This window comes from Rattus norvegicus, chromosome 5, assembly GCF_036323735.1.
Source record: "Rattus norvegicus strain BN/NHsdMcwi chromosome 5, GRCr8, whole genome shotgun sequence".
NCBI classification, from domain to species: domain Eukaryota; kingdom Metazoa; phylum Chordata; class Mammalia; order Rodentia; family Muridae; genus Rattus; species Rattus norvegicus.
In genome coordinates, this window is record NC_086023.1 from 88114960 (window position 1) to 88122564 (window position 7605).

Genomic DNA, 7605 nt, shown 5'->3' on the forward strand with positions numbered 1-7605 from the left:
TAAAGTCATTGCATTTTTATTGAATATATATATATATTCAAATGTTGTATTGAATATATATATGTATATATTCAAATGTTGTTCCCTTTCTAGGTTTCCGGTATATAACCTCCCTATCCATCCCATTTCCCCTTCCCCCTTGTCTATGAGGGTGTTCCATCACCCACACACCCCTTCCGGCCTCCCTGTCCTGACATTCCCTTACACTGGGGGATCGAGCCTTGGCAGGACCAAGGTCTTCTTCTCTCATTTGTATGCAACAAGGCCATCTTCTGCTGGAGCCATGGGTCTGTCCATATGTACTATTTGGATGGTGGTTTAGTCCCTGAGAACTCTAGTTGTTTTGTATTGTTCTTATAGGGTTGCAAACCCCTTCAGCTCCTTCAGTCCTTTCTCTGACTCCTCCAATGGGGGCCCGGTTCTCATTTCAATGGTTGACTGTGAGTGTGTCCACCTCTGTATTTGTCATGCTCTGGCAGAGCCTCTCAGAAGACAGCTATATCAGGCTCCAGTCAGCATGCACTTCTTGGCATCTGCAGTATTGTCTGGGTTTGGTGGCTATATGTATATGGGCTAGATCCCCAGGTGGGGCAGTCTCTGAATGGCTTTCCTTCTGTCTCTGTTCCAAACTTTGTATTTCCTCCTATAAATATTTTTGTTCCCCTTTCTAAGAAGGACTGAAGCATTTGCACTTTGGTCATCCTTCCTCTTGAGCTTCATGTGGTCTGTGGATTGTATCTTGTGTAATCTCAGCGTCTTCTGGATCTTCAATTCTATTCCATTGATCTACCTGACGGTTTACCATCTTTAGAACGTTCTTCAGTTCAATATGATTGTCATCTTTGGCAACTTTTCTAGCCCACATTTTATGCTGAGAAATTTTATTCATATTATTCATTTTTTAATATGGAACAAAGCGAGTGATTAAACATAAATTGAATAATACTTGTATCAGTCTATTTGGGCTTCTGTAAGAACATTCCACAAACATGTTTACACATACACAGTTTACATTTCTCTTTTTAGAGTCAAAGAAATCCAAGGTCAAGGCACAAATAATTTCAGTGTAAAGTCTAGTAAGTGAATGTAATGTTTATGTAATGAAAGGGCACAAATAACTGTCTGATATCTCATCTGAAGTGACTATGGCCATTCATGACATTTCTGCACTCATGACTTGATTGCTTCAGAAATGACACTCATTTTGATACTATAAATTAGTGGATATGTTTCAAAATCTTAATTTTGAGAGAGCACAACAGTTGAAAGCATAACACTTGCTGATTCAGTTTCTCTGAAACGTACATGTATTAATAAGGGTTAACTAGGTCCACTCATAAAAACCTGGCCATCCGTTCTGGAAGACCTCCTTCCTCTAACTTGCCCATACTGATTTTTGTGTCAGGTTTTGTATTAAGTACTTTGTGTTTGTGACCTCACTTGTGTGTGTACTATCCCTAGTATATAAATACTGCTGTGACAGATTTATAGAGATATAAATTGAAGCCCAGGTCACTTAATTGCTGTGTTCAAGACCATAACTGATTTCTGTATCACAATGTCATAAAAATAACAATCATGTTAACTTGGTACCAGGTATGACTCACAGTAATTCCAATATTACTGGAAAATGTAACCCTTACTGTATTAGAATTATTTCCACTGTTAAAAATATGCAAATGAATCAAATTTAAATGGTTGAAGAGGAGGCTAATTTGAGCTCATAGGGTTTAGGGTATAGTCAGCTAGGCCCATTGGGCTAGCAATGATACAGGCCACCATGATGGGAAATGGGGATAGAGACAGACAGATAGACAGACACACATATGCACACAGAAAGGGTGGAAGAAGAGAGAGAACTAAAGTGATTTTCATTGATGCCTTGATTCCTTCAAAAGTATATCGTCTTTCACTAAACATTTGCTAGCCATAATAGTGTGATAGACTGGTGAACAAGTCATTACCATATGAGGCTTTGGGTAACACTACACATCCATCTATTACTGGGCCCCCTTTAAAAGGGAGAAACTTGGGCTCTGCAAGCATAAAGACTGTGTGCTTTAGGTCCCACAGCTCGCAAGTGTGTTCTTACTCAGTTCTTATTCAGCTCACCACCTAAAATACACAGTGTGTCACATACCCTCTGAGTTTTAAAACATAGGAACTTAACCTCCATTTATAGCCTTGTTTCTATGGGGTGATATGTTCCAAACTCCAAACAGCTGAGCTACACAGGCGCTTTTGGCATCCTAGCCTGTTTATGTGTTGAAGACTGTCTGTAACTTCCATGGTGAGAGTGTGCGTCTGGCAAGAACAAGAGTGTCTTGTGATTTACCAGATGGCAATTCTGTTCTCCAGCTGGATTGGGATTCCCAAGGGGCCCATCCCTTCCTGAAAGATTCCAGCAGTGCCACTCTGCACTGCTTCTCCACCACCAGACACAGATCTCTATATGCCCCAGACCCAAATCATGCTATTGTAACTAAATGAGGAAGAACACAGGTCCAGAAGTTTCTGTAATTGATGTGCTCCTATGGGATTGCCTCATTCGATATGATCAGTACAAGAATATCCACACTTGTATTAATCTTCAGAAGTTACATGTACATAAACCTTTAGGTCTAGAATAGAGATGACATCATTGCTGTGGAAGTCATTCATATCAGGACTAAGGTCAAGATTTTTAAATATTCTGGGCACAACTTCTAGAAATAACACATGCATGTTATAAGCCAGGATACACATACATATAGTATATGTGTATAAATGTATGTTATTAAAATATTACATTTAATTCATACTTTTATATTCAATTATAGCAACCCCCCATGTATGTGTATGTATGTGTGTGTGTGTGTACGTGTGTGTACGTGTGTTACGTGTGTGTACAGGCCAGAAGTAGTCCATATAGAGTATCTACCACAACCTTAATAACAGCTCTCCCTTATTTCTTGAGACAAAACCTTTTATCGAACCCAGAGATCAGGAATTTGATTAAGCTAGCTGGCAAGAAAGCTCCAGGGATCCTTTTGTTTCTGTGTTTTAGCACTTGGAATGCAGGTGTATGCAGGTACACGAAGGTTTTTATCTGAGTTCTGAGGATCCAAACTCAGGCCCTTATCATTATTTAGAACTATATTAATTACAGTGCTCCCAGTGGTTGATATAACCTGTAGTTTATTACCCAGCTTTCTTAAGAGCCACAGTTAAAACTCTTGCCACTCAGTCTCAGGTTTTTAATTTTTCAATTACTTTTTTTTAATAGTTCAGTCCTTTCTTGCTTCACGGTCCACCCTCTCACAGTTCCTCATCCCATTCCTCTTTCCCCCAGTCTCCAAGAGGTTGTCCTGCCACCCTCCACCTCTCTAGGCCTCCCCACTCCCTGGAGAGTCTTTCAAGGGTTAGGCATGTCTTCTCTCACTGAGGCCAAACTAGGAAGTCCTCACTGAATATGTGTTGTGGCCTTCATACCAGCTCTTGTATGTTGCCTGGTTTGTGGCTCAGCATCTGTGACAACTCAGGAGTCCTGATTGACTAGGAGTTAACTCCTAGTCTTCCTATGAGGTTACCTTCCCCCTCAGCTTCTTCTAGCCTTTCTCAATTCAACTACAGGGGTCCCCGATTTCTGTCCAATGTTTGGGTGTACGTATCTGCTTCTATCTCAGTCAGTTGCTTGTTGGACCTCTCAGTGAACAGCCATGCTAGGCTCCTGCCTATAAGTACACTATAATATCATTAATGGTCACACACTCCTCAAACTGTTCCATCAAATTGAAGCAGAAGGAACACTACCTAATTCATTCTATGAAAGCCACGATTACTCTGATACCTAAACCACAAAACACCCAATGAAGAAAGAGAACTTCAGATCAGTTTTTTTAAATTTTTAAAACACATTATTCTACTATTTTTCTTATCCAAATGTTAAGAAATTTAAGAAAACATCTATTTGCAATCTTCAATAAGTGATTGTTTCACAACACAAGGAAAACTGAGAGTAGCTAGAAGATTAACGTAACTTCACAGAAGTCACTATCAAAAACAGTGTTTGTGAGAAAGGTCTAAACTTCTGGCACAACTTACTACTCTCAGCTACCTCAAAAGCATCAGGATTTTAAAAGTCACATTAGCACTCAAGAGTCCCTGTTGCCAGCCTGTCCTTTGCTATGATCTTCCTTATCTGTCTCTATTAGGCTCACAGAAACCACTTCTTACCAGTTTCCTGCTGAGAGTCTTCTGAGAATGCCAGCATCCCAGGGAAGGACTGTACTTTCCTACCTGCTGTGTGGAACAGCCAATAAATGGCTGTTGGTCAGGAAATATGGCTATGGGGATGTACATCTAAGAGGCAAAAGTTTTCCTCAGAGCTTTGCTGTTTTCTCCCAAGTTCCTCAGAGAGACCGGTACAGGAATAAGGGAATGAGGGAGTATGCTTAAGTTCTTAATCCCATTGGAAACAGTCCAGGTATCAGGACAGGGTTTTCCGGGATAGTAAAAACCACAAATAAAGAATACTTTCACCATTTTTTCCCAGAAATTTGGGATGCAGTAATGAGCCTGGGCTCTCCAGCACCATTATATCTTGACTCAATACTCCACACTCTGGGTTTTTGCCTAGTTAGTTCTTCCTTCCTAGCGTATCAATTCTTCATTTAACACAATCGAGAATTCTCCTGACCCTGGTATTTTCTCTGGTTTGTTAGTTTGTTTCAAGGCCCCAGTTATGAAATATATTATGATAGCTGGTGTACTTGGGGTTATACTTGACTCTTTTTAATGGTACATAGATAATAACAAATTCTCTTCACCTACTTGCCTTTCCTCAAAGGGCAAGATTTATGTTTGGTATTTCTTTATATTTTTCCTGATGCCTAGCAGTATGCTTGCTTGAACAAGACACTGTGAAATGTATGTGGAAAAACAAGTGAAAAAATAGAAATTGGAGGCTGATGAAAGCTCTCAAAGGTTTCAGACTACTTAGTAGGATGAGAATATTGATGATGTGTTTATAAGTGTGTGTGTGTGTGTGTGTGTGTGTGTGTTGCATAAGTGAGTTGTAGCCCAGAGGTTCTTGCTTAGTTCCCCAGTGAATAACCAGGCAAGTGGAGCATTGCAACTGATAAACTCCTTCAGCTGTTAAACAACTTCAGCAAAGTGGCTCGATATAAAATTAACTCAAAAAAAAATCAGTAGCCTTCCTCTACTCAAATGATAAAGAGGATGAAAAAGAAATTAAGCAAACAACATAGTTCACAATAGCCATAAATAATGTAAAACATCTTGGTGTGACTGTAACAAAGAAAGTGAAAGATGTGTATGACAAGAACTTCAAGTCTCTGGAGAAAGAAATCAAAGATCTCAGAAGGTGGAAAGATCTTCCATGCTCATGGATTGGGAGGATTAATATAGTAAAAATGGCCATCTTGCCAAAAGCAATCTACAGATTCAATGAAATCCCCTTCAAAATTCAAACTCAATTCTTTATGGAGTTAGAGCAATTTGCAAATTCATTTGGAATAACAACAAAACCAGAGCCAGGATAGCAAAAACTATGCTCAACAATAAACAAACTTCTGGGGGAATCACCATCCCTGATCTCAAGCTGTATTACACAGCAATAGTGATAAAAAATTGCATGGTATTGGTACAGAGACAGACAGGTAGATAAATGGAATAGAATTGAAGACCCAGAAGTGAACCCACACACCTATGGTCACTTGATCTTTGACAAAGGAGCTAAAACCACCCAGTTGAAAAAAGATAACATTTTCTTTTTTTCTTTCTTTTTTTTCATCTTTATTAACTTGGATATTTCTTATTTACATTTATATTGTTGTTCCCTTTCCTGGTTTCTGGGCCAAGATCCCCCAACCCCTCCCGCTCCCCTTCTCTATGGGTGTTCCCCTCCCCACCCTCCCCCCATTACTGCTCTCCCCCCCAACAATCACATTCACTGAGGATTCAGTCTTGGCAGGACCAAGGGCTTCCCCTTCCACTGGTGTTCTTACTAGGATATTCATTGCTACCTATGAGGTTGGAGCCCAGGATCAGTCCATGTATAGTCTTTGGGTAGTGGCTTAGTCCCTGGAAGCTCTGGTTGGTTGGCATTGTTGTTCATATGGGGTCTCAATCCCCTTCAAGCTCTTTTAGAGCTTTCTAAAATTCCTTCTATGGGGGTCCCCATTCTCAGTTCAGTGGTTTAGTAATGGCATTCGCCTATGTATTTGCTGTATTCTGGCTGTGTCTCTCAGGAGAGATCTACATCCGGTCCCTGTCGGCCTGCACTTCTTTGCTTCATCCATCTTATCCAGTTTGGTGGCTGTATATGTATGGGCCACATGTGGGTCAGGCTCTGAATGGGTGTTCCTTCTGCCTCTGTTCTAAACTTTGCCTCCCCATTCCCTCCCAAGGGTATTCTTTTTCTTCTTTTAAAGAAGGAGTGAAGCATTCACATTTTGGTCATCCTTCTTGAGTTTCATGTGTTCTGTGCATTTAGGGTAATTCGAGCATTTGGGTATTTTCAAAAAACAGTGCTGGTTCAACTGGAGGTCAGCATGTAAAAGAAAGCAAATTGACCCATTCTTATCTTCTTGTATAAAGCTCAAGACCAATCGCATCATAGACTGCCACATAAAACCAGATACACTGAAACTAATAGAAGAGAAACTGGGGAAGAGCCTCGAACACATATCCATAGGGGAAAATTTCCTGAACAGAACACCAATGGCTTATTCTCTAAGATCAACAATCAACAAATGGGAGCTTATAAAATCGCAAAGCTTCTGTAAGGCAAAGGACACTGTCAACAGTACAAAATGGCAACCAACAAATTGAGAAAAGATCTTTACCATTTCTACATCTGATAGAGGACTAATATCTAATGTATACAAAGAACTCAAGAAGTTTTACTCCAGAGAATCCAATAATTCTATTTAAAAAATGGGATACAAACTGAACAAAGAATTCTCAACTGAGGAATACTGAATGGCTGAAGAGTACCTAAAGAAGTATTCAAGATCTTTAGTCATCAGGAAAATGGAAAACAAAACAAGCCTGAGATTCCTCCTCACATCAGTCAGAATGGCTAAAATCAAAAACTCAGGTGACAGCAGATGCTGGAGAGGATGTGGAGAAATAGGAACCCTCCTCCTTTGCTGGTGGAATTGCAAGTTGGTACGGTACAAACACTCTGGAAATCAGTCTGTGTTTCCTCAGAAAATTGGACACAGTACTACCTGAGGATCCAGCTATACCACTTCTGGACATATACCGAAAAGATGTTCCAAAGTATAACAAGGACATATGTTCTACTATGTTCATAGCAGCCTTATTTATATTAGCCAGAAGCTGGAAAAAAACCCAGATGCCCTTCAACAGAGGAATGGATACAGAAAATGTGGTACATTTACATAATGGAGTGCTACTCAGCTATTAGAAACAATGACTTCATGAAATTCATAGGCAAATGGATGGAACTATAAAATGTCATCCTGAGTGAGGTAACTCACTCACAAAAGAACACACATGGTATGCACTCACAGATAAGTGGATATAAGCCTAAATGCTTGGAATACCTAAGAAATAATTCACCTATCATATGAAGCC